This window comes from Palaemon carinicauda, chromosome 3, assembly GCF_036898095.1.
Source record: "Palaemon carinicauda isolate YSFRI2023 chromosome 3, ASM3689809v2, whole genome shotgun sequence".
Lineage (NCBI taxonomy): Eukaryota > Metazoa > Arthropoda > Malacostraca > Decapoda > Palaemonidae > Palaemon > Palaemon carinicauda.
Window position 1 is genome coordinate 137646150 of NC_090727.1, and position 25660 is coordinate 137671809.

At 45.4% G+C, this 25660-nt stretch overlaps 1 protein-coding gene across 7 annotated transcripts in view; it reads left to right on the forward strand.

Annotated features, from left to right (window-relative positions):
• LOC137638574 (acidic proline-rich protein PRP33-like) overlaps positions 1 to 25660 on the forward strand; it is a 249694-nt gene that overhangs the window by 1571 nt on the left and 222463 nt on the right. Inside the window, exon 1 of one of the 7 annotated variants that reach the window (XM_068370751.1) lies at positions 1098 to 1171. The exons of the other annotated variants lie outside the window; for them this stretch is intronic. The gene's annotated coding sequence lies outside the window, so the exon portion shown is untranslated. Of the gene's footprint in view, positions 1 to 1097; positions 1172 to 25660 lie in introns of those variants that run through there. 7 annotated transcript variants of the gene reach the window in all.

Genomic DNA, 25660 nt, shown 5'->3' on the forward strand with positions numbered 1-25660 from the left:
CTGCAACTTGAATCACTCTGCAAATCCTAGTAGTTGGTCCTGGGTATTGCTGGTTATTAGTAATTTATTAATCTTTATATTTTTTATAATTTTAAATCACTGCCCCTTAACGATGTGCATTCTCTATATGATATATAATTTGCTTTACCATATAATATATTAAAATGAGACCAAGTGCTCTGTGTCCATTTATTAGTTTCTCCAACTGTGAAAATTGGGAGTTAGCCACTTGGCATGTGTCTTGGTAAAGGTAATGGTGTCTGGTATGAGTTCCAGTTTATATGTTCACCAGAACGTCAGTCGGGCAAGCCCAACCCCCCACTGTGGTGCCCAACCACATCAGAGGCCTCCCAAGTAAACAGCTTAAACTCAGTGCCCCTGGCTGGGATTGATTTGCTGCTATGCTAATGCTAGGCGAACACGTTACCACTGTACCGTCCTATATCGTACTAACCAGGTGGCTAGAGTATCTCTTTACCCTTGCAATATCACTTGTAAACATTGAAGCTTCCCATTTATCCCTTATCTGTCATTACTTATGGGTCTTCACTTCCCACACCTCATACTTAACAGAACTGACCTGGAACAGTTACAGAGTATCTTGATACAGTGTATGGGAAACTTATACCTAGACTAGGTGGCGACATGTTGGATGTGATGTTTGTGAGTGTATGCTTGTATAGAACATCGCCTTAGAAGTGTGCAGAACTCATAAATTTCTACTGATGGCTTTCCTTTAACGATTTTTTTTTTATGGCCATCATTGTTGGAGGATTATTTTCTCCTAGGAGGATGTACTATTATTGAGTGTATCTTGAAAATGTTCCTGAAAAAATATATAGTTATTGATAATTTTTTTCATTTGATGATAGAAGATGGTGAATAATTTGGTCTTCTGTTATGAGAGAGTCTGTAAAATTAACAACCTATAAGAAAATTCAACAATCAACAAAAGGAAATAAGCTTGAAGCTTAAGTAAAATGTTATCAGTGCCATCTTGTTTGTAAAAGGAGACATTGGAAACCAGTTCTTATTTTGCGATCCCTCTGCTAAATGAAATTCAAACAACCAATCGTTTTTTTTGTGTTTATAATAGATAATATTAGGTGTTGAAACTAGTCACCTGTCAGAATTCAATTTGGATAGTTTCATCACTTCGTCTCAGTCCAAAGTGAGTAAAGTCGCCCTATTTGACCATGTAAAATTCTTGACCTCATTTGACAATATTTATGGTTTAACAGTGGTATGATAAACTCTTACTACCAATAAGGTAGTATGTGGGATTATCAATGTCTATGGTGTTGTGTGGTCTGGGGCTTTATGGACCAGAATCAAACGCCCTTTAGTGATTTTATACTTTATTCAATTGTCTATTCACTTACAGTACTGTACTGTATTCACTTAAGTAAATTAAAATTTTCACCCTAAATATTATTCGAAACCCTAACCTTCATAAATTTCATGTGAGTACTATACCGCATTCTCAAAATTTAACTTACATCAGGATTAAAACTTAACATAATATCTATGCAATTTAATAAAGCTAAATATTGTCACTAATCTTCTGTTCTGTGAACATAACACTAAATTTAATATTACTGTCTCGACGAAATTAATTCTAAATTTACGTTATTACAAGAAGACAATGTAACACCATAAACTAAGACATACCATTATTTATCATAACACGAGAAGATTAGGATTTTTATTACACTGGTAAATATGACAATAAATACTGTACGCTATATACAAAGTGTATCACAATATTCCAAGCTCTGTGCTTGTATGGTATTTAATTCACCAGTGTTGTAACCTTTTTACATATACAGTAGACCTACAATATACCGTACTAGTGACCTCCAGCAGAATTGCTGTACACTGCATTCATATAGCAACTATTTTAAAGGATCAATATAAATGTTTGCACATATTGTGTTCTGTGTTTTTGGTAATATCCAAATGGTCTCCTATTTACTCTTGTCACATTTCTCACGAGTATCAGAATTTTTCTAAGTACCAGTACATACAAGAATATACAGATGTACGTCAGAGAGTGAATGAAGGTTGCAAAGTGTTGGGGACAGTTAAGGGAGTAGTAAAAAATAGAGGGTTGGGCATGAATGTAAAGAGAGTTCTATATGAGAAAGTGATTGTACCAACTGTGATGTATGGATCGGAGTTGTGGGGAATGAAAGTGATGGAGGGACAGAAATTGAATGTGTTTGAGATGAAGTGTCTAAGGAGTATGGCTGGTGTATCTCGAGTAGATAGGGTTAGGAACGAAGTGGTGAGGGTGAGAATGGGTGTAAGAAATGAGTCAGCAGCTAGAGTGGATATGAATGTGTTGAGGTGGTTTGGCCATGTTGAGAGAATGGAAAATGGCTGTCTGCTAAAGAAGGTGATGAATGCAAGAGTTGATGGGAGAAGTACAAGAGGAAGGCCAAGGTTTGGGTGGATGGATGGAGTGAAGAAAGCTCTGGTTGATAGGAGGATAGATGTGAGAGAGGCAAGAGAGCGTGCTAGAAATAGGAATGAATGGCGAGCAATTGTGACGCAGTTCCGGTAGGCCCTGCTGCTTCCTCTGGTGCCTTAGATGACCGCGGAGGTAGCAGCAGTAGGGGATTCAGCATTATGAAGCTTCATCTGTGGTAGATAACGGGGGAGGGTGGGCTGTGGGACCCTAGCAGTACCAGCTGAACTCGGTTGAGTCCCTTGTCAGGCTAGGAGGAACGTAGAGAGTAGAGGTCCCCTTTTTGTTTTGTTTCATTTGTTGATGTCGGCTACCCCCCAAAACTGGGGGAGGTGCCTTGGTATATGTATGTATGTACCAGTACATACAAGAATATATCCTAAAACTAATCAACTCTGGTATTTCTAAAACTAAGAAATGTCACAAAGGCCACCTTTATCATCAGGTTGGCTCAAAATTTGGTTAATATATATTTGTTTCGTAACCGAAATACAAACCACACTATTTACATAGGGTATTATTTTCGGCGTAGCTGAAATGACGAGCCATTAGATTTTAACTAGGGTTAAACTACCCCCGCGCTAGTTAGCACGGGGGTAGGGGAGGGGTAGCTAGCTACCCTTCCCCCCCACACACTGGTGAGCTGCCTCACTTCACTTTTGGCTCGGACGATGAACAGATGTGTCCGTCCCGTCCTTGCATGGCAGCCATTAATGTTTTGACTTACTTTGCTTATACTTAATATATATGTAAACATTCTTATGTTTATGTATATATTTGAGTATAGAAAAACAGTACAGTAAGTTTCCTTTTCAGTGTTTGTGCTGTGTGTGTGTGTGTGTAGGAAGTCCACTCATTTGTACGACAACTTCTCCGTGTGGTCCCAGGCCACCACGGTGACATTTCATGGGTCGCGATCTCTCCCTTGGTCCTTCGGTCTCCCTTCGGCGGGCGCCGTGGGGAATCGTCATCGCTGGACTTTATTTATTAATCTGTTTCTCCGCTGTTCCTCCTTCCCTACGGGGAACTTGGTCTATCAGCGTAGGGAACTTGGGAGTTTAGTTTGACTATGGTCTCTCTCTCTCTCTCCTTGAGGTCGTTCACCCTTTTATTTCCACTACGTATTACGGTAGCTTCCTTCCCGTTGCGGGATGAGTTGCTACTCCGTTTATTTTGTCTCAATTATTTTTAATTAAATCTAATTGTATTTGTTAACTTTTCAGCTTCTGTGTAGAACGCTTCCCTTCGGGGTTCATTCGTTCTTACTATTAGTGAACATTCTTAGATGAATTACATAATTATAATTGTTATAATTCTGTTTTGTTACAGTTCTCCGCCTTCCCCCCCTTCCCGTGAGTGTCAGTGGGGGAGGAAGGTGCATTCCTGGTGCGTAATTCTTATGTTCTTTTCCCGCAGGGGTTCCTCTTCGGAGTTCCCCCGGGGGAATTAATGTTAACTAATTGTTTTATTTTCACAGTTAACTATCTAGTTTTTCGTTTGCCTAATGTGCCAACGAAACAGAGCTGTCCTGTTGGTGCCTTGGGAGTCTGCAGTTGCCGCCTCCTCTACGACATCATGGGCGTGTTCCCTTCTCCTAGAAGTTCTCCTGTGACAACTGTCAGCTCCTTAGTTCATTTAGAACGCTCAGGAGGTTCGCCTCCATGGGTGGGTAACTTCCCTTCCGAGGGAGGTTCCCTTCCCAGGTATGAGTTTTTTCCCCTTCAGGGGGGGCATCTTCTCTTACCTTAATAATTTCTGGTCCTCGGGCGGTTATGCTCTTGGTGCTGAGCGACTGCTTTTGTAACCATGCTCAAGGGGCTGAGCAGTTGCAAGGCCAGACCATGGTTTTCGTGCGATTATGCTCTTGGTGCTGAGCGGTCGCACTTGCAGCTACGCTCAAGGGGCTGAGCAGCTGCAGGAGCTCCTCTTTGTAGGGTTGCTCTTTATGGTCAGCTTGCTGATACAACGGCCCTAAGGGGTGCCTTCGTCAGTTCTTCCTGTCTCTTCTACGAAGTGTTCACCTCTCTCGTTCGTGAGAGAGGACACTCATAGAGACTCCTCTTCGGAGGACTCCTCTGCTGTTGTTGCTGAAGGCTCGGTTCCCCTCTCCGAACATCTTCTCCGAACATCTTCGAGGGGGCAGCTGAGTCCAACAGTCTCTCCTGCGAGTGTCTCTTCCCACTGGGGGAGTTCACTAACAGAGACTCCTCTTCGGAGGACTGATGATGGTGCTCCTGTCCGTGGTAGTCTTCATCTTCAGCCGCAGAGGATCCTCCTCGACGAGAACAGACAGTTGCCGCTGCTTCGCTAGACCTGTCGGCAGTTCGTTCGCGATCTCCGACACCTGCCAGATCTTCTTGTCTTCCTTCTCCGTTCCTGGACCCAGAAGCGCAGTGGGCGCCTCTCCACCCTGTTTTGCAAACGGGCACCGGTCCCTTCGGGGCAAAGGGCTTATCCCACAACGTGAGTAGGTCCATTTGGTGCCAGGTTTTTTACCTGTGCAATCTCGTTCTCCTGCGCGCTCACGCGCAATAGTTCACAAATGCTCTCCTGCTGTGGACCAGACTTCTGCTGAATCATCTCCTGATCGCCAACTCTTCTGAGACCTCCTGTGTGGCTACACGCCATGTGCACCTACGGTCTCCTGAACGCCCAAGATCGCTCTGAACTCCACGTTCACCTGCTCGCCAGCGTGCATCTGCGACCCCTTTCCTGATGTGCGCAATACGCGCCAACGTTCGCCCACGCGCCCACGATCTTCGGATCTGGGCGCAGGCAAGGAGTTTATTCCTTCGCCTCCTCGCCGACGATCTCTCTGGTTCTGCACCCTCGCTGATATCGTCTGGCCGCGCATATGTTCTGGCCACGCAACTACGCTCCTACGATCTCCTGGTTCCTGCCTCGTCGCGCTCAGTTCAAGAAGTTCCTACGCTAGCGCACAGGTTCTTCTGGACTCGCAGCGCCCTTCTGAAGTTTTGCGCCAAGCGCGCCCACGCGCGGTTCCAGTTCCAGCGCACCAACGCACCAGCACGCTTCCACTTCACACTGCGCCGCCCAGGAGACACCTAAGCTAGCGCACAGGCACCCCTGGGCTCTCCTTACGCGCCCGCGCGATTCTTCGCCTGCACGCAAGTGTTTTCAACGCGCCAACGCTTCAATCGTCGTAGGTTTCCTACGCGCCCACGCGGTAACTCTCCTGTAGGCAATCGGTCGCTACGCGCCATCGCTTGCCAACGCGCCATCGCTTGCCAACGCGCCATCGCTTGCCAACGCGCCATCGCTTGCCAACGCGCTTTCGCCCGCCTACGAGCCATCACTCGCCAGGACGCGCCATCGCTTGTCAGCGCGCCATCGCTCGCTTACGCGCCATCGCTCGCTTACGCGCCATCGCTCGCTTACGCGCCATCGCTCGCTTACGCGCCATCGCTCGCTTACGCGCCATCGCTCGCTTACGCGCCATCGCTCGCTTACGCGCCATCGCTCGCTTACGCGCCATCGCTCGCTTACGCGCCATCGCTCGCTTACGCGCCATCGCTCGCTTACGCGCCATCGGTCTCCCGGCCACCTGCGCTCGCCCTTACGACCGCGTGCCCGCTCACATGTGCACCCGTGTTCGCCCGCGCGCGAACCAACGGTTTTCCATCGCGCGAGTGCCAGCGTGATTCCCGCCAACGTGCCATCGCTCGCCAAAACGTGCCATCGCTCGCCAAAACGTGCCATCGCTCGCCAAAACGTGCCATCGCTCGCCAAAACGCGCCATCGCTCGCCAAAACGCGCCATCGCTCGCCAAAACGCGCCATCGCTCGCCAAAACGCGCCATCGCTCGCCAACGCGCCATCGCTCGCCAACGCTCGCCTACGCGCCATCGGTCTCCCGACCTCCAGCGCTCGCCCTCACCTGCGCGCCCACGAGCACTTTCGCCTGCGCGCCCGCACCCACGTTCGCCCGCGCGCGAACCAACGATTTACCATCGTGCGAGCGCCAGGGTGATTTCGACAGCGATTCCTGTCGGGTTTTCGCAACACAGGCAACCTGGCGAGTCTTCTGGAGCGCGTACTTCCAGATCACGATCTTCTCCCCGTAAACGCAGAGAATGGCACGTGCAAGAGGGATGCTCTCCAAAAGGTCATCGATGGCTCCCCCCCGGCTTCTTCAGTCAACTCTTTCTTGTAAGAAAGCGTCTGAAGTCTGGAGACCTGTCTTGACCTCTCAGCCCTGATCAAGTTTGTCGAACAACTTCGTTCAGCGTGGAACAGCAGAGTCAATCAGGCTTGTAGTGAGACCACAAGACTTCATATGCACACTGGATCTGCAGGATGGGCACTTCCAGATCCCAATCCATCCGTCTTCCAGGAAGTACTTGAAATTCAGCCTAGACAACAAGATATACCAGTTCAAGGTGCTGTGTCTCGATCTCTCCACAGCACCGCAGGTGTCCACCAGAATGTTCGCCCTGTTATCTTCATGGCCACACAGGAGCGGCATCTGTCTCCTTCGTTTTCTGGATGACTGGCTATCCCAGGCAGTCTCGGAATCGACCCTTCTTCGACACCGAGACAAGCTTCTGGGACTTTGCCAAGATCTAGGGATCATGGTAATTCTTGAGAAGTCTTCTCTGCTTCCATCTCAACAACTGGGATATCTAGGCATGATATTAGACTCCAATCTCCAAGCCTTCTCATCAGATGACAGGATAGCAAGGCTGAGGAGAGTCGCAGAACCTTTCTTCAGACGAGGAGAGCTTCCAGCCCAATCTTGGTTATGCCTCCTAGGTCACCTTTCCTCCTTGGCCAGGCTAGTTCCAACGGCCGCCTCAGGATGAGATCCCTGCATCGGCAGCCCAAGTCTCGGTGGAATCAAAACAACGATTCCCCGGACATTCTGGTCTCTTTGGGACCTGTGGAACGAATGGACCTGCAGTGGTAGTTGACCTACGGAAACCTTTGCAAGGGAATGGATCTTCTCGCCCTTCCCCCGCATTTGATGCTGTTCTCGGACTCATCAAAACAAGGGGGAGTGGGGGAGGCCCACGTTCTGAATAAGGCCAATGGTTAGAACCAGAAGGGTACCTCCACATCAATCTGCTAGGAATGAAGGCCGTATTCTGGCCCTTCAACACTTCCAACAGACCCTGGCGAGTCACTCCTTGAACGACAACTCCATGGTAGTGCGTTTTGTTTCAACAAGCAGGGAGGTACCTTTTCATAACAACTTTCTCATCTTTCAGTAGAGATACTGAGATGAACTGAAGTCCACTCAATACCCTATCGGCTCGCTTCATTCCGGACAAAGGAATGTGCTCTCTGACAGTCTGAGCAGGGCCCCGCAGATAGAGAGTACCGAGTGGTCTTGGGGCCCCCCCCTGGTAGCCAACAAGTCCTGACCTTGTGGACCTGTTTGTGACAGCCTTGAATTTCAAGCTGCCGCTGTACTACTCCCAGTCCCAGACCCCAAGGCATTCAGGCAAGATGCCTTCCTACACGGTGGGACAACATCGACGTCTACGTCTTCCCACCGTTCTGTCTGTTGAGAAGGGGGCTCAACAAGACCAGACTATTGATCAACCTGTCGATGACTCTGATAGCTCCGCTGCGGCATCATGCAGAGTGGTTCCAGGAACTTCTGCATCTCCTGACGGAACTCCTGAGAGAGCTTCCCCCACGACATAAGCTACTCAAACAACCGCACTGCAACATCTACCACAAGCCGTAGCATCGCTTCGGCTTCACGCCTGGAGACCATCCAGCATCTCCTCACAGAGAGAGGCGTTCCGCAACAAGTTGCGGAGTGGATGTCTCGACACCTGCGAAAGTCATCCGCAGGGGTCTACCAAGCGAAGTGGAGAGTCTTATGTGGTTGGTGTTGTGGGAGAGGTACCTCTCTCTTTGATGCCACTATTCCAGCAATAGCGGAGTTATTGTATATCGGCGGGAGGAAATGCGCCTTTCGCTCTCGGCGGTGGAAGCCTATCGCTCAGCTTTAAGCCTGGATTTCAGGCTGAAAGGAATAGACATTTCTTCCTCGCTGGATCTTTCTTCGCTCATACGAAACTACGAACTTACCTGCCCCCAGTCGGAAGTGAGACCTCCTCCGTGGAACATGGTTCGGGCTCTTAGGGCTCTTAAGAGATCTCCTTGCGAACCATTACGCCAGGCTTTGATCGTCACCTGTCTTGGAAGACGGTGCTCCCGCTGACTCTGGCCTCGGCCAGGCGTGTCAGTGAACTTCATAGTCTCTCGTATGACGTCGCCCATTCAAGAGGATAGGTGGAGGTAACGTTCAGGTTCGTCCGTGAGTTGGTTACTAGACTCAAAATCTTGGAGTCCTGGACCTTCGGTTCGACTCCTTCAGGATTTCGAGTCTCCGTTCTTTAACAGATGACCCAGACCTTCTCCTACTATGCCCAGTAAGGTGTCGGAGGGGTTATCTTAAAGAACAGCTGCAGTTCATCCTCACGTGTAAGCCTTGTTTGGGAGGACGGGGAGGACGGAGAGGAGGGTCATCAAGAATGCCTTTTCAGCCTGGATTCAAAGGGTCATCCATCACGCCCTGAATCCAGACCCTCCTCCGTCACGTCGCCTTAGAGCACACGATGTCAGAGGCATTGCAACGTCCCTGGCCCTCAAGAGGAACTACTCTGTGATGCAGGTGCTACAAGCTGGAGTTTGGAAGCATCTAATGACCTTCACAGCCCACTACCTGCAGGACGTGACCCCCAGGAGCCTCGATACGTTTACTATCGGCCCTGTGGTGGCTACACAACAGCTGGTCTAACCTCAGGCTCCTTAATGGACCGGTAGCAGAAGGTTGAGGGCATTGTTATCTGGTTTTAAACTGCATGAATGAAAGAAGTATGTCTGGCCCTTACTTCTTTCTTCATCCTCCCCTCTCTTGGGGAAAGCAGCATCCTGGGTTCTCTGCATAGCTGACCTCAAACCTCTGCAGGTAAACCATGCTTTCTTGTGTTCCTAGTATTAAGTTAATACTGTCGCGTCCCCCATACCCTGACGAGGTGGTATTGGGAACGTCCTAGTCTAGAATTCCAGCTAAAGGACTTCAGGTTGACTTTCTAGGACAAGTCACACTACTTCCCTCCACACACAAGCTTATGTAGGCCGCACGTTTCTTGCGTAGCAAGAAACTTTCGAGGTGCAGGGACTCTTTTTCTCGAGTGCTGCTCACTCGGATTCTGAGTCCCCAGGTAAGCCAAAGCCTGTAAGGCTGGGGACTTTCCACCCTACCTAAGGGTAAGTCACCCTATGTAAATAGCGTGGTTTGTATTTCGGTTACGGAACAAATGACAAATTCGGAGATAATTTGTATTTTTCCTAACCGTACAAACCTTAGCTATTTACACATATTTGCCCGCCAGCCCTGTCCCCCATGACAAGTCCTACCTCTAAGTGAAGTGAGGCAGCTCACCTGTGTGTGGGGGGGAGGGGTGGCTAGCTACCCCTCCCCTACCCCCGTGCTAACTAGCGCGGGGGTAGTTTAACCCTCGTTAAAATCTAATGGCTCGTCATTTCAGCTACGCCGAAAGTAATACCCTATGTAAATAGCTAAGGTTTGTATGGTTAGGAAAAATACAAATTATCTCCGAATTTGTCATGTTTAATTTCTAACCAAATACATGAAGCATACATTTTTCCTACAGGTTATCTTCAGTTTTATCCATTTCTGATCTCGAATACTGTATTGGGGCAAATCCCCTGTTCGTGAATTGTCCTACCTCCCCATACAATTACAATTAATGGGGGGATCTCAGTGGGAAACTCAGGTTTTGGGTGGGGAAATTAAAAAAATAGTGTGATTTGCACCAATGCTGATGGTCAGAAATGCATAATAAACACAAGATAATAAGTTTGAAAAATATATGGTTCGGCTAAGTGGGGTGATATGTAAATACTCTTATCATAATTGCTAGATTCACATTACGTTCCTCAAATGATACTTGTTATGCCGTGGCTTGCTTCACTCGCAGATAAATATTTTCTCATTGCCCCTTTGTCTTGGCAAGCAGTACATGGATGTGCTGTGTATGCCATCTGCGTGGCCAGTATTAGATTATTGTAATTACATACAATTTATATCAGATCCCTCAAATGGTGTTTGTTCTGCCGTGGTTTGTTACATACTGTAATCTCACTCCTTTTCGGTTCTAGTAAGCAGTTCATGGATGAGCAACACATGACTATCATGCATTTAAGCTTCCGTACAAAGCAACTTTTTCTATTCATATAATACATACATACATATACCAAGGCACTTCCCCCAATTTTGGCGGGTAGCCGACATCAACAAATGAAACAAAAACAAAAAAGGGGACCTCTACTCTGTACGTTCCTCACAGCCTAACAAGGGACTCAACCGAGTTCAGCTGGTACTGCTAGGGTGCCACAGCCCACCCTCCCCCGTTATCCACCACAGATGAAGCTTCATAATGCTGAATCCCCTACTGCTGCTACCTCCGCGGTCATCTAAGGCATCGGAGGAAGCAGCAGGGCCTACCAGAAATGCGTCACAATCGCTCGCCATTCATTCCTATTTCTAGCACGCTCTCTTGCCTCTCTCACATCTATCCTCCTATCACCCAGAGCTTCCTTCACTCCATCCATCCACCCAAACCTTGGTCTTCCTCTTGTACTTCTCCCATCAACTCTTGCATTCATCACCTTCTTTAGCAGACAGCCATTTTCCATTCTCTCAACATGGCCAAACCACCTCAACACATTCATTTCCACTCTAGCTGCTAACTCATTTCTTACACCCGTTCTCACTCTCGCCACTTCATTCCTAACCCTATCTACTCGAGATACACCAGCCATACTCCTTAGACACTTCATCTCAAACACATTCAATTTCTGTCTCTCCATCACTTTCATTCCCCACAACTCCGATCCATACATCACAGTTGGTACAATCACTTTCTCATATAGAACTCTCTTTACATTCATGCCCAACCCTTTATTTTTTACTACTCCCTTAACTGCCCCCAACACTTTGCAACCTTCATTCACTCTCTGATGTACATCGGCTTTCACTCCACCATTTGCTGCAACAACAGACCCCAAATACTTGAACTGATCCACCTCCTCAAGTAACTCTCCATTCAACATGACATTCAACCTTGCACCACCTTCCCTTCTTGTACATCTCATAACCTTACTCTTACCCACATTAACTCTCAACTTCCTTCTCTCACACACACTTCCAAATTCTGTCACTAATCGGCCAAGTTGCTCTTCTGTGTCTGCAACCAGTACTGTATCATCTGCAAACAACAACTGATTTACCTCCCATTCATGGTCATTCTCGTATACCAGTTTTAATCCTTGTCCAAGCACTCTAGCATTCACCTCTCTCACCACTCCATCAACATACATACCATCTTCCTTATGAAGGAGAGGATGGTCACAGTGTATAAACCGTACTGTATTTCTTTAAATTGATGATACTTTTCAGTCATCATATCCTCTTAAGGATATTAAGTTCCTCTATGTCTGTATGTCTTTCCAGTAGAAACCTAGCCTATCATCAGAGAAATTTCAATCCAGGTTGTTAGGAAGTGGATAGGAGTCAACACTTCCACACCTCTATAGGGACTTTAAACCAGCTAGCTTAGTTATGGGAACTTTCTTCCTTCCTAAGGATAAGTCTCTTATTAAAGTACGGTGGTTTGTTCTTGTGTAGGATCAAATCACACATTATTAAAGTAATTTCTATTTTTCCTAACTACAGTACACAAACTGAGTCCTTCAAGTGAAATGTAACTTGAGGTCATCGATGGTCAAAGTGGCTCTCCGTATGCTACTGACACCTTGGTTCATATTGAAGGACTCAGGTTCATATAGTTAGGAAAAATATAAATTACTTGAAAAATTTGTAATGTTCTGGTGGAATGAATGGGACTCATAATAAAATTGAGTGGGCAGACTGATGAAAAAAAGAATGGCCTAAATCTTTAGGTATGATAGAGGTGGAGTGAATGGGCGGAGGAATAATAAAATTTAAGATAATCTTGAGTGATGCATGTCTATTCTGCCTTATGCTCCTCAAAAGAAAATCTAGAATTTTTGGAACGACTTGGGTGCTATGACAGTAGTGCCACAGTCAGATGGTACTGATATGAAGAGATCTAAAATGCCCCAAAGGAAGAGACAGCACATTTTGATAATATTACAGTTAGAAATAGCAAAGGAGAACGAAATAGGAAAGGAGAAATTATTATGGAATATTGCCAAAACCAAGGATTAAAGTTAATGCAACCATATTGTTGAAAGGAGCTTAGAAGCTAATAACTTGAATTGGGAAGTTAAAACACATTGCTTATATAATACATTATTGTGATGAAAAGTATGGACAGTATCATGCTAAAGGTTGCACTGAATGGCATCCATAACACAACATAGATTGCTGCTAGTTAACTGAATAGTGAAAAACTGAAAGATGTTAAAAAATAATTATCTGAAAACATAGAAACAAACAACTGAAGACATAGATAAAGTATGTCGAAAAAAATATGGGTGAATATAGTATGAAAAATGGCAATTATGTCATTCAGGTGCTGACTAGATTATATGAAAACCAAATAAAACAACAGAGAGGACCAAAGGAGAAGGAAAAGTGTCTTACGGTAAATGTATACATGGGTAATAAGGATATACTGCACAATGGAAATACAGAAAAATAAAACTTCTTGAACATGCATTGAAAATATTAGAAAAGGTGCCAGAAATATGTATTAGAAATTTGTAATTGTTATTATAGCTTCATGACAGATAGATCAACAGCAAAAACAGTTGTTGATGAGGCAACCACTGTTAAAGTACCCAAATAAAGAGGAAGTGAGAGTACCGCATGTTTATAAATCTTGTAAAAGCATTCAATACAGTACAGATGCAAGTAATTAAAAGGTCATTAGAATGGCAGGGAGTTCCAGTGTTAAGTTGCCACTATCATAACACCAGTTCTAGAGTGAATGCAATAGTAAGAGTATCAGAAAAGCTGGAGATAAATGTTGATCAAGGTGTAATGCTGAGCCTGTTGCTGTTTATCAAGCTAGTGGCAAAACTACAAAGGAGTGCAGGAAAGGGTATCGCTGGGAGCTGCTGTATACTAATGACCTTGTGGTAACGGCTGAAAATGAGCAAGAATTGTGGGAATGATTAGATAGGAGAGGAATGATAATCAACATAAGCAAAATGAAGCTGGTGGTAACTGGGATGGAAACTAAGGAAAAAGCAAATGCACGAATGCTGCTGTGGAGTGGTTGTGGGAATGGTTTGGGGGTGAACTCTGTACTATGTTCTAAATCCAGCAGATAGTATCACAAGAGGTCCTCATGATTACAGATTCTACCGTAAGAAAGACATTTAAGATGCCTGAAACTTATAAAAGAAAAAATGGGGAAGATAGAAGTTGACAAGTTGTTGTGGTAGATGGGCTGGTCTTGGGAGAGGTAGAGGATTTTTGTAACCTTAGAGACATACTGGACTGCTTAGAGAAAAGGACAGTTGGGTTGTATAAGGTTGGTACTATTCTATGCATCAGAAGCAGGGGCACAAAGAAAATTTAGAGAGATTTTGGTAAGATGTTAACTTTATTAAAATTCATTAGTGGAGTAAAATAGTATGAACGAAGAATTGGTGGATTGTAGTCCCCAAAAACTCTAAAATGGGCCGAGATTTTGAATTTTAAGATGGGGAGAACATTGATGAGGAACATTTAGTAAAAAAAGCTGTAAACTTAAAAGTAGCAGGACGCAAACTGATGGGAAGGGCCAGGAAATGTGAAAGAGCAGGATAGATGAAGACCTATCCTTGATGGGGGCTCAGGAAGAGAGAGTACAGGATAGAAGAGAATGGAGAGAACACAATTCCCTTGAAGGGAAGAACTTCAAGGGATGTTAAGGATAAGGGAGATAAAACTGATAGAAAGTTAGGACTAGAAAGCAAAATAGTGCATAATGTACATAAAATGAAGAAATATTTGTAGCCAAAAGAAAGGCTAAAGGATCCAAGAAATTACCTGAAATGTAAAACTCCAATGAATGTTCAGTAACATATCAAGGAGATAAGTGAGTGCCCTAGAACAACAATAAATTAACCACATGTATGGGGTGAAACAAAGGGGGTTAATGGCTGCTCAACCTTTACCATTCTACTAATACTCTACTTCAAACAAATACAGTATTTCCTTTAGACTGTACATCATAGTCTTGAGGACTTCGGAAGTGGTTTTCCCCATAAGTATGGGATATGAAGGGCACATACCATACCCCTTTCTTACTGCTCAGAAATGTCAAGTAGAGTTTTAAATATTTAACTTAGCCGGTGAATATATAATAGCTGCTACTCAGCGGCTCGACAGAAAACACACTCAAAAACTCGCGAGCGATCGCTATGAAGGTTGCGGGTGTGACCACCAGCGCCAACTATCGGCCAGATACCACTCTTGCATGTAAACAAACCCTTCAATTCTTCTCTGTCGACCTTGACGACAAGACGTATCATTACTCGCTGTAGAACCTGGAGTTTTCAATATTTAACTTAGCCGGTGATTATAATAGCTGTAACTCTGTTGCTCGACAGAAAACTCTAAGGTAAAACTCGCCAGCGATCGCTACACAGGTTGCGGGTGTGCCCAACAGCGCCATCTGTCGTCCAGATACCCAGTACTCAATGTAAACAAAGAACTCAATTTTCTCTCTGTCGAGCTATCGACAAGACGTACTTACTCGCTGTTGCTAAACTGGAGTTTTTTCACAACTAATTGGTGAAGTACTTTATTCTAGTTTTGAGCTTTCGCTATGCAGGTGTTTTATCTTCATCTTAAATCTTGAACTCGTTTTGGATAGATTTAATTATGGTGACAAAGAGAGTATGGACTTTCTTTCACTTTTAAATGGCCGACCCTTCCCTTAGACGGAAGTGTGTTTAGGCTTTTAGTTATTATATCACGTTATAGATTTTCCTCTATATATTTTATATCTCTCCGCCTTTATTAGGCCTCTTCGATTAACTTTCCATTTATTATAAACATATAAAAATAATTTTAATGTTTTGTTTATATAGACCTTTCCTGAGAGTAGGCGGTCCTAACTTGGAAACCGAAGTTAATCAACGTTGAGCCCTTTATATCGTAATTAGCTTTTAAAGAGCTAAGGATTTAAAACTTTTTAAATGTAATATTTTATGAAAGAATTTCTTTGATAGTCTTCGTACTGTTTTCAAAGATGAACTAACGTTTAGTTTATTTATGCTACGCAGTTGTTGACGTTCAGGACGTTCAACATGCGCTCTATCGTTACGATAGAGAGTGTATCACGGTTTCACTTTGCAGTAAGAGTAAATCGATTCTGACGTTTTGTTCATTCTTTCTTAGCTTAAATGTTTTAAATTCCATTTTAAAGGAACTTTTTATTTGAAAAACCTTTCAGTTTTTTCCTTTAGTCAAACAACATGTTTTTTTTGACGAAATATAATTGGGCTCTTCTCTTAGGTGCGAAATCAAGAGAGAAAGAGAGAGAGAGATAGAGACGGAGGGAGAGAGAGGAGAGAAAACGTTCCGTTCAAGCGGGTAACGTTGTTCTCGAGTTACTCTCGTCCCTAGTCGCTGTACGGGGAGGAAGGATAAAACGTTTTAGTTTTTTATTCTCGTCCCCAGGCTATGTGCGGTGAGAGATTGAAAACGTAGTTATATGAACTAGTGTTTAGTCTCTTTTCCAGCCACTGATTTTTTTATCTTAAATTATGTTTTCTGTTTTTTGCTGGTATTAATGAGCTTGCATTATACGACTGATTTCGCAATTACTACCTTTTAATGAAGGGTAGAATTGCGTGTTTCAGGTAGAAATCAGTAAAAGTTTCGATTTCAGTGAAATAAGTGCAAAACAGAAAATCGAAGTGATAAAGTGATATGCGCAAAGTGTTACAGTGTTGCGTCCGAGGGTTCGTCTGTTCGTGCCTGTCGTTCACCTAGTCCGGGACCTCTTACATGCTCCCAAGGCCAGGGGAGAAGTAATGTCAAACGACTTATGGGTTCGAGAGGCCTTGACCAACGAACAGACGTTTTCCCTCTATGGTATCGGGTGTGTCTTACCAAGATCTCCCCTACCATAAGACGAGAGAGACGTTGTTTCTCCTCGTCATCCGAAGGCTTTTCGCATAAGAAACCTGTCACAAGGTTTCGAAGCCCTTAAGCGAAAGTCAGTCCTTTCAGGACAGGTCCAGCGTCCTGGTTACAACCATTAGGACAGCTCTGACCCTATGCAGTCATCGGATAACTGCTCGCCGCCTAACAAAAGCGTAACACAGACTCCGAGAGTTTTTTGTTGTAGGCAAAGTGTTGCGGTCACAGACGTTACCCTCGTCTCTTACCACAACCATTTCCGTTGATCCTTAATGGGTTGTATGGCAAGACATGCAGTATATGCTTGCCTCCCTTATGGAAGACTATTCTGCCGATTAGTCCGTTGAGTCTAGCCGTTTATCTACATCGATATCCTGGCTTTCAGCCAACCTAACGTTCCTTTGTGCTTACTGTTGACGTTGGCGTAGCTTAGTCACGTCAGTCAGGTTGTTTAGAACCACACTCGATGCGGTCTCGTGTGGTTTTTCAGCCGCATTTGGACGTTAGGCCACTTGCTGATGCTCCTGTTGACGTTCAAGACGTTCACTAACAATCGGAGTTGACTTGTTTTGACGCTGTGCGTCAACCTCCGCATTCTAGAGTTGTTTTGACTGCTCAGTCTAGGCAGTCAAAGCAGTCTCGAGTGGACGCTGTGCGTCCTCACGCACCTGTTGTGGTTGACAGTTCAGTTGTTGACAGTTCACAGACTGTCAAGCAGTTACATGACGTTGCGTTCTGGTCCGCTACTAATGCACCAGTGAGTGTGGACTCTGCTTGTAAAGCATTGCCACCACGGTAGATCTCTCCCTTGCTTGAGACTCGGCTTTTATCGGACAAGGTTCCTGTAGATGAGGAAGTAGCTGTTCCCCCTCCTACTGATATTCCCTTGAGGACTCTGTCAGACGGAGAGGAGCCTAAGCTGCTTAGCCTCCTATGGACTTTAATTAAATCATGATGATTTTTTTAAGGATCTTTGTCCGGATCTTTTTGTAACTGCTGCTCCTCGTTCGCCTAAACGTCAGAGCTTACACTAGGCCTAGCTACTTCGAAGCCGTTGTTTTTAAGCTAGTGCTCTCTCGCTCTCCTAGAGAGCTTTACGTTGGCTAGGCGACTGGTTTTTCACCAGGAGGAGTTTTGGGGGATACAGCCTTTGCTTTCCCTTCTTTTAAACTGGTTTATAGAGCGAGAGTCTGATATGACACGAGAGAAGTTCTCGGCTTGGGAGTTCATGCCTCTGCCCAGATAGACTTCTCAATTCTCGTAGACTCTCCCTGGTGCCTGGCCAGGAGACGCTCCAAGTTGTTCACAGGTCAACTGCACAGCTGTTTTCGAGCCTTTGAAGTTTTGCTGTACAATTATGTCACGCATAACAAGGCTTTCAGGGATGGTAAACGGTACCGCCTCAGTCGCTAACCCCGTCTGTTGCCAAACCTGCTCCCGTAGACCCTAAATGGGCTTTGGTGCAAGACATGCAGTCCAAGCTTGCGTCCTTGATAGAGGACTTTAATGCGGAGAAGGTTGCTACTGAACCTTCTGGCCAACAACCTTCCAACCGGTCGGTTGTGCGCCCTGTTGACGCTGAGGTAACCTACTCGCGTCTGCCAGTTGAGGTGGTTCCTCCACCGATGCGTCCCAGTGTGGGTTGCCAGCCGCACGTTGACGTTAAGCGACGCTCGGAGGTGGTTGTTGACGTTCAGGACGTTCAACAACCAGCAGAGGTGACTTGTTTTGACGCAGTGCGTCAACCTCAGCAACCCGGTAGGGTGTTGACTGCACAACCCAGACGGTCTAGACAGTCTCGGGTTGACGCTGTGCTTCCTCGCGCACCCATGGTTGTTGACAGTTCACAGACTGTGCAGCAGTTCCATGATATTGCGTCCGGCTCCGTCACGCATCCACCAGTGCGACCGGACTCCGCGAGCCAGACGTTGCCCACTCCGTTGCCGTTTCCTCATCAGTTTTCGGATGAGGAACCCTCTGATGAGGACGTTGCTGAACAACAAGACGATCAGCCCCCAGAATAGATCAAGCCCTGCTATCCATCCAGAAGATGCTGAAGAAAGAATGCTGCTCAGTCAGGCTGTGGATGAGTCTGGTAGGGACGCTGTCATCCGCGGAACAATTTGTGTCACTAGGAAGACTACACCTCCGTCCTCTTCAATGCCATCTAGCTTTTCACTGGAAATAGGACAAGACGCTAGAAGCGGTCTCGATCCAGGTTTCCGAAAAGATAAAGTCTTGTCTGACTTGGTGGAAGGACAATATCAACCTAAGAGAGGGTCTTCCCCTGGCTGTTCAGACTCCCAACCACGTTCTCTTCTCGGACGCATCGGACGTGGGCTGGGGCGCGACACTAGACGGTCGGGAATGCTCAGGACTGTGGAACTCGAGTCAGAGGAGCATGCATATCAACTGCAAGGAGCTGTTGGCAGTACATCTGGCCTTGAAAAGCTTCAAGTCTCTCCTTCGAGGCAAAGTGGTGGAAGTTAACTCGGACATCACCACGGCCTTGGCGTACATCTCCAAACAAGGAGGTACCCACTCACTGACATTGTACGAGATCGCAAGGAACCTGCTCACCTGGTCAAAAGCTCTAAACATATCGCTAGTAACGAGGTTCATCCAAGGCAACTTGAATGTCATGGCAGATTGTCTCAGTCGGAAGGGACAAGTCATTCCAACAGAATGGACCCACCACAAGGATGTATGCAAGAGACTTTGGGCCACTTGGGGCCAGCCAACCATAGATCTCTTTGCAACCTCGATGACCAAGAGGCTCCCAATATATTGTTCACCAATCCCGGACCCAGCAGCAGTTCATATAGATGCCTTTCTCCTAGATTGGTCACATCTAGATCTATACGCATTCCCACCGTTCAAGATTGTCAACAAGGTACTGCAGAAGTTCGCCTCTCACGAAGGGACAAGGTTGACGCTAGTTGCTCCCCTCTGGCCCGCGAGAGAATGGTTCACCGAGGTACTTCGATGGCTAGTAGACGTTCCCAGAACTCTTCCTCTAAGGGTGGACCTTCTACGTCAGCCACACGTAAAGAAGGTACACCAAAGCCTCCACGCTCTTCGTCTGACTGCCTTCAGACTATCGAAAGACTCTCGAGAGCTAGAGGCTTTTCGAAGGAGGCAGCCAGGGCGATTGCTAGAGCAAGGAGAACATCCACCCTTAGAGTCTACCAATCGAAGTGGGAAGTCTTCCGAAACTGGTGCAAGTCAGTATCTGTATCCTCGACCAGTACCTCTGTAACTCAAATAGCTGACTTCCTCTTATACCTGAGGAAAGAACGATCTCTTTCAGCTCCCACTATCAAGGGTTACAGAAGCATGTTGGCATCAGTCTTCCGTCACAGAGGCTTAGATCTTTCCAACAATAAAGATCTACAGGACCTCCTTAAGTCTTTTGAGACCACGAAGGAGCGTCGTTTGGTTACACCTGGTTGGAATTTAGACGTGGTACTAAGATTCCTTATGTCAGACAGGTTCGAGCCGCTACAATCAGCCTCCCTGAAAGATCTCACCTTAAAGACACTTTTCCTGGTATGCTTAGCCACAGCTAAAAGAGTCAGTGAGATTCATGCCTTCAGCAAGAACATCGGATTTTCGTCAGAAAAAGCTACATGTTCACTACAACTTGGTTTTCTAGCCAAAAACGAGCTGCCTTCTCGACCTTGGCTGAAATCGTTCGATATTCCAAGCTTATCGAATATGGTTGGCAATGAACTAGAAAGAGTCTTATGCCCTGTGAGAGCTCTTAATTTCTATTTAAAACGAACTAAACCTTTACGAGGCCTGTCTGAAGCTTTATGGTGTTCAGTTAAGAAACCATCTTCGCCTATGTCAAAGAATGCTTTATCCTATTTTATCAGACTGTTAATACGAGAAGCTCATTCCCATCTGAGTGAGGAAGACCAAGCTTTGCTGAAGGTAAGGACACATGAAGTTAGAGCTGTCGCAACTTCCGTGGCCTTTAAACAAAATAGATCTCTGCGAAGTATAATGGACGCAACCTATTGGAGAAGCAAGTCAGTGTTCGCGTCTTTTTATCTTAAGGATGTCCAGTCTCTTTACGAGAACTGCTACACACTGGGACCATTCGTAGCAGCGAGTGCAGTAGTGGGTGAGGGCTCAACCACTACAATTCCCTAATTCCATAACCTTTTTAATCTTTCTCTTGAAATGTTTTTATTGTTGTTTTTTGGGTTGTCCGAAAGGCTAAGAAGCCTTTCGCATCCTAGTTGATTTGACGGGTGGTCCAAGTCATTTCTTGAGAGCGCCTAGATTAGAGGTTTTGATGAGGTCCTGTGGTATGGGTTGCAACCCTTGATACTTCAGATCCTAGGGGTCGATCAGCATCCTAAGAGGATCGCGAGGCTCCGTAAGGAAGACGTACTTAAAAAGGCAGAGTAATTGTTCAAGTCGACTTCCTTACCAGGTACCTATTTATTTTGTTTTTGTTATTTTGATAACTTCTAAAATGAAATAAAAACTCTTAGCTCATAATAATGTAAACATATTTTGCTGGTCTCTACCCACCCCCCTGGGTGTGAATCAGCTATTATAATCACCGGCTAAGTTAAATATTGAAAAATGTTATTTTGATAATAAAATAAATTTTTGAATATACTTACCCGGTGATTATAAATTAAAGGACCCTCCCTTCCTCCCCAATAGAGACGCAGTGGAACGAGGAGAAAATTGAGTTCTTTGTTTACATTGAGTACTGGGTATCTGGACGACAGATGGCGCTGTTGGGCACACCCGCAACCTGTGTAGCGATCGCTGGCGAGTTTTACCTTAGAGTTTTCTGTCGAGCAACAGAGTTGCAGCTATTATAATCACCAGGTAAGTATATTCAAAAATTTATTTTATTATCAAAATAACATTTTTCTCAACATATTTGGTGAAGTACTTCATTTTGGTTTGAGCTTTCGCAGTACAGGTGTTTTATCTTCAACTTAAATCTTGAACTCGTTTTTGGATAGATTTAATTTTTGATGACTTTGGATTGTTTTTTGGACTTTCCTTGACTTTTAAATGGCCGACCCTTCCCTTAGTACGGAAGTGTGTTTAGGCTTTTAGCAATTATCTTATCACGTTATAAATTAATTATAGATTTTCCTCTATATATTTTATATCTCACCCGCCTTTATTAGGCCTCTTCGATTAGCTTTCCATTTATAATAAACATCAAGATAAATTTTAATGATTTGTTTATATGCGACCTTTCCTGAGAGTAGGCGGTCCTAACTTGGAAACCGAAGTTAAACAACGTTGAGCCCTTTCAATCGTAAATAACTTTTACAGAGCTAATGATTTAAAACTTATTAAATGAATATTTTTTAGTAGATATTTTATGAAAGATTTTCTTTGAATAGTCTTCGTACTGTTTCAAAGATGAACTAACGTTTAGTTTATTTATGCTACGCAGTTTGCGCTCTATCGTTACGATAGAGAGAGAGAGTATCACGGTTTCACTTTGCAGAAAGAGTAAATTGATTCTGACGTTTTGTTCATTCTTCTTTCAAAGCTTAAATGTTTTAAATTCTATTTTAAAGGAACTTTTTAATTGAAAAACCTTTCAGTTTTTTCCTTTGGTCAAATAACCTGTTTTTTGACGAAACGTAAGTGGGCTCTTCTCTTCTGTGCGAAATCAAGAGAGAGAGAGAGAGAGAGAGAGAGATAGAGACGGAGGGAGAGAGAGGAGAGAGAACGTTCCGATCTTTATCTCGTCCCAAGCGAGTAACGTTGTTCTCGAGTTACTCTCGTCCCTAGTCTCTGTACGGGGAGAAAGGATAAAACGTTTTTAGTTTTTTATTCTCGTCCCAAGGCACTGTACGGTGAGAGATTGAAAACGTAGTTTTGAATGAACTAGTGTTTAGTCTCTTCCCCAGCCACTGATCTTTTTATCTTAAAATATGTTTACTGTTTTTTTTTTTTTTTTTTTTTTTTTTTTTTTTTTTTTTTTTTTTTGCTGGTATAATGTGCTTACATTATACGACTGATTTCGCAATTATAACCTTTTGATGAGGGTAGAATTGCGTGCTTCAGGTAGAAATCAGTTTTATTCATACCTAATGTGAATTGTTAAAAAATTCGATTTCAGTGAAATAAGTGCAAAACAGAAAATCGTAGTGATAAAGTGATATTGCGCAAAGTGTTATCAGTGTTGCGACCGAGGGTTCGTCTGTTCGTGCCTGTCGTTCGCCTAGTCCGGGACCTCTTGCAAGCTCCCAAGCCCAGGGGAGAAGTAATGTCGTACGACTTATGGGTTCTAGAGGCCTTGATCAGCGAACAGACGTTCCCTCTATGGTATCAGGCGTATCTCACCAAGATCACCCCTACCTTAAGGCGAGAGAGACGATTTTCTCCTCGTCATCCGAAGGCTTTTCGCATAAGAAACCGTGGAACAAGGTTTCGAGGCCCTTTAAGCGAAAGTCAGTCCTTTCAGGACAGGTCCAGCGTCCTGGTTTTAACTATTAGGACAGCTCTGACCCTATGCAGTCATCGGAAGACTGCTCGCCGCCTAAACAAAAGCGTAACACAGACTCCGAGAGTCTTTTTGTAGGCAAGGTTTTGCAGTCACAGACGTTACCCTCGTCTCTTACCGCAACCATTCCCGTTGATCCTAAATGGGTTGTACGGCAAGACATGCAGAATAAGCTTGCCTCCCTTATGGAAGACTATTCTGCCGATAAGTCCGTTGAGCCTAGCCGTTTATCTCATCGAGATCCTGGCCTTCAGCCACCCAAACGTTCCTTTGTGCGTCCTGTTGACGTTGGCGTAGCCAAGTCACGTCAGTCAGGTTGTTTAGAACCACACTCGATGCGGTCTCGTGTGGATTTTCAGCCGCATTTGGACGTTAGGCCACTTGCTGATGCTCCTGTTGACGTTCAGGACGTTCGCCAACCATCGGAGTTGACTTGTTTTGACGCTGAGCGTCAACCTCCGCATTCTAGAGTTGTTTTGACTGCTCAGACTAGGCGGTCAAAGCAGTCTCGAGTGGACGCTGTGCGTCCTCACGCACCTGTTGTTGTTGACAGTTCACAGACTGTCAAGCAGTTACATGACGTTGCGTCCTGGTCCGCTACTAATGCACCAGTGCGTGTGGACTCTGCTTGTAAAGCATTGCCACCACGGTAGGTCTCTCCCTTGCTTGAGACTCGGCTATTGTCGGACAAGGTTCCTTCAGATGAGGAAGTTGCTGTTCCCCCTCCTACTGATATTCCCTTGAGGACTCTGTCAGACGGAGAGGAGCCTAAAGCTGCTTAGCCCTCTATGGACTTTAAATAAATCATACTGATTTTTAAGGATCTTTGTCCGGATCTGTTTGTAACTGCTGCTCCTCGTTCGCCTAAACGTCAGAGTTTACACTAGGCCTAGCTACTTCGAAGCCGTTGTTTTATAAGCTAGTGCTCTCTCGCTTTTCTAAGAGAGCTTTACGTTTGCTAGGCGACTGGTTTATCACCAGGAGGAGTTTGGGGGAGACAGCCTTTGCTTTCCCTACTTTTAAGCTGGCTTATAGAGCGAGAGTCTGATATGACACGAGAGAAGTTCTCGGCTTGGGAGTTCCTGCCTCTGCCCAGATAGACTTCTCAAACCTCATAGACTCTCCCTGGCGCCTGGCCATGAGACGCTCCAAGATTTTATGGTCGACTTCAGAGCTATTTTCGAGCGTTTGAAGTTTTGCTGTACAATTATGTCATGCATAAACAAGGCTTTCAGGGATGGCTCCTATGATCTGACAGCCACGTTCTCTGCAGGAACAAGTCCCTCAGGGATGGCTCCAATGATCTGGCAGCCATGTTCACTGCAGGAGTACGTAAGAGGCAAGTGCGCTCAATGTGTTCATTGTCAAGACAAACTTCACGATGAAGTCTACCAGGCTGTCTTGACAGCATTTATGGAAGGCGACTGGATGGTCTCTCTCGACATTCAGGAGGCATACTTCCACATTCCTATACACCCGGATTCCCAACCGTTTCTGAGGTTTGTTTACAGGAATGTGGGGTACCAGTTTCGAGCCCTGTGCTTTGGCCTCAGTCCTGCTCCTCTCAGGTTTACGAGGCTCATGAGGAATGTGGCAAAATCCCTCCATCTATCGGGGATCCGAGCCTCCCTGTACTTGGACGACTGGCTTCTCAGAGCATCGTCCAGTCTTCGCTGTCTGCAGGATCTACATTGGACGTTGAGTCTGGCCAGGGAGTTGGGACTTTTGGTCAACCTAAAAGTCCCAACTGATCCCATCCCAGATTATTCTATATTTGGGGATGGAGATTCGCAGTCCAGTTTTTTTTTCGGGCTTTTCCGTCTGCCACCGAATAGAACAAGCCCTGCTCGAAGTCCAACTAATGCTGAAAAGAAAACGTTTGTTCAGTCAGGAGTTGGAACAGTCTCGTAGGGACTCTCTCATCCCTGGAGCAGTTTGTCTCACTAGGGAGACTACACCTTCTGCCTCTCCGGTTCCATCTAGCCTCTCACTGGAACTAGGACAAGACGCTAGAGACGGTATCATTCCCAGTCTCCGAACCAGTAAAGGCATGCCTGAAATGGTGGGACGGCAATATCAGTCTGAGAGAGGGACTATCCCTAGCAGTCAAGAACCCAAACCACGTGTTGTTCTCAGACGCGTCGGATTTGGGTTGGGGTGCGACCCTGGACGGTCGGGAATGCTCGGGTCTGTGGACCTCAAGTCAGAAGAGCATGCACATCAACGGCAAGGAGCTATTAGCAGTCCACTTGGCCTTGAGGATATTCGAAAGCTTCTTCGAAACTAAGTGGTAGAGGTCAACTCAGACAACACCACAACTTTGGCGTACATCTCCAAGCAAGGAGGCACACACTCCTTCACGCTGCTCGAGATCGCAAGGGACCTTCTCTTATGGTCAAGAAATCGAGGCATCTCCCTGTTGACGAGATTCATCCAGGGGGACTTGAACGTCTTGGCAGACTGTCTCAGTCGGAGGGGTCAGGTGATACACACGGAATGGACCCTCCACAAGGACGTGGGCAAGAGTCTTTGGGCTACTTGGGGTCAACCCACCATAGACC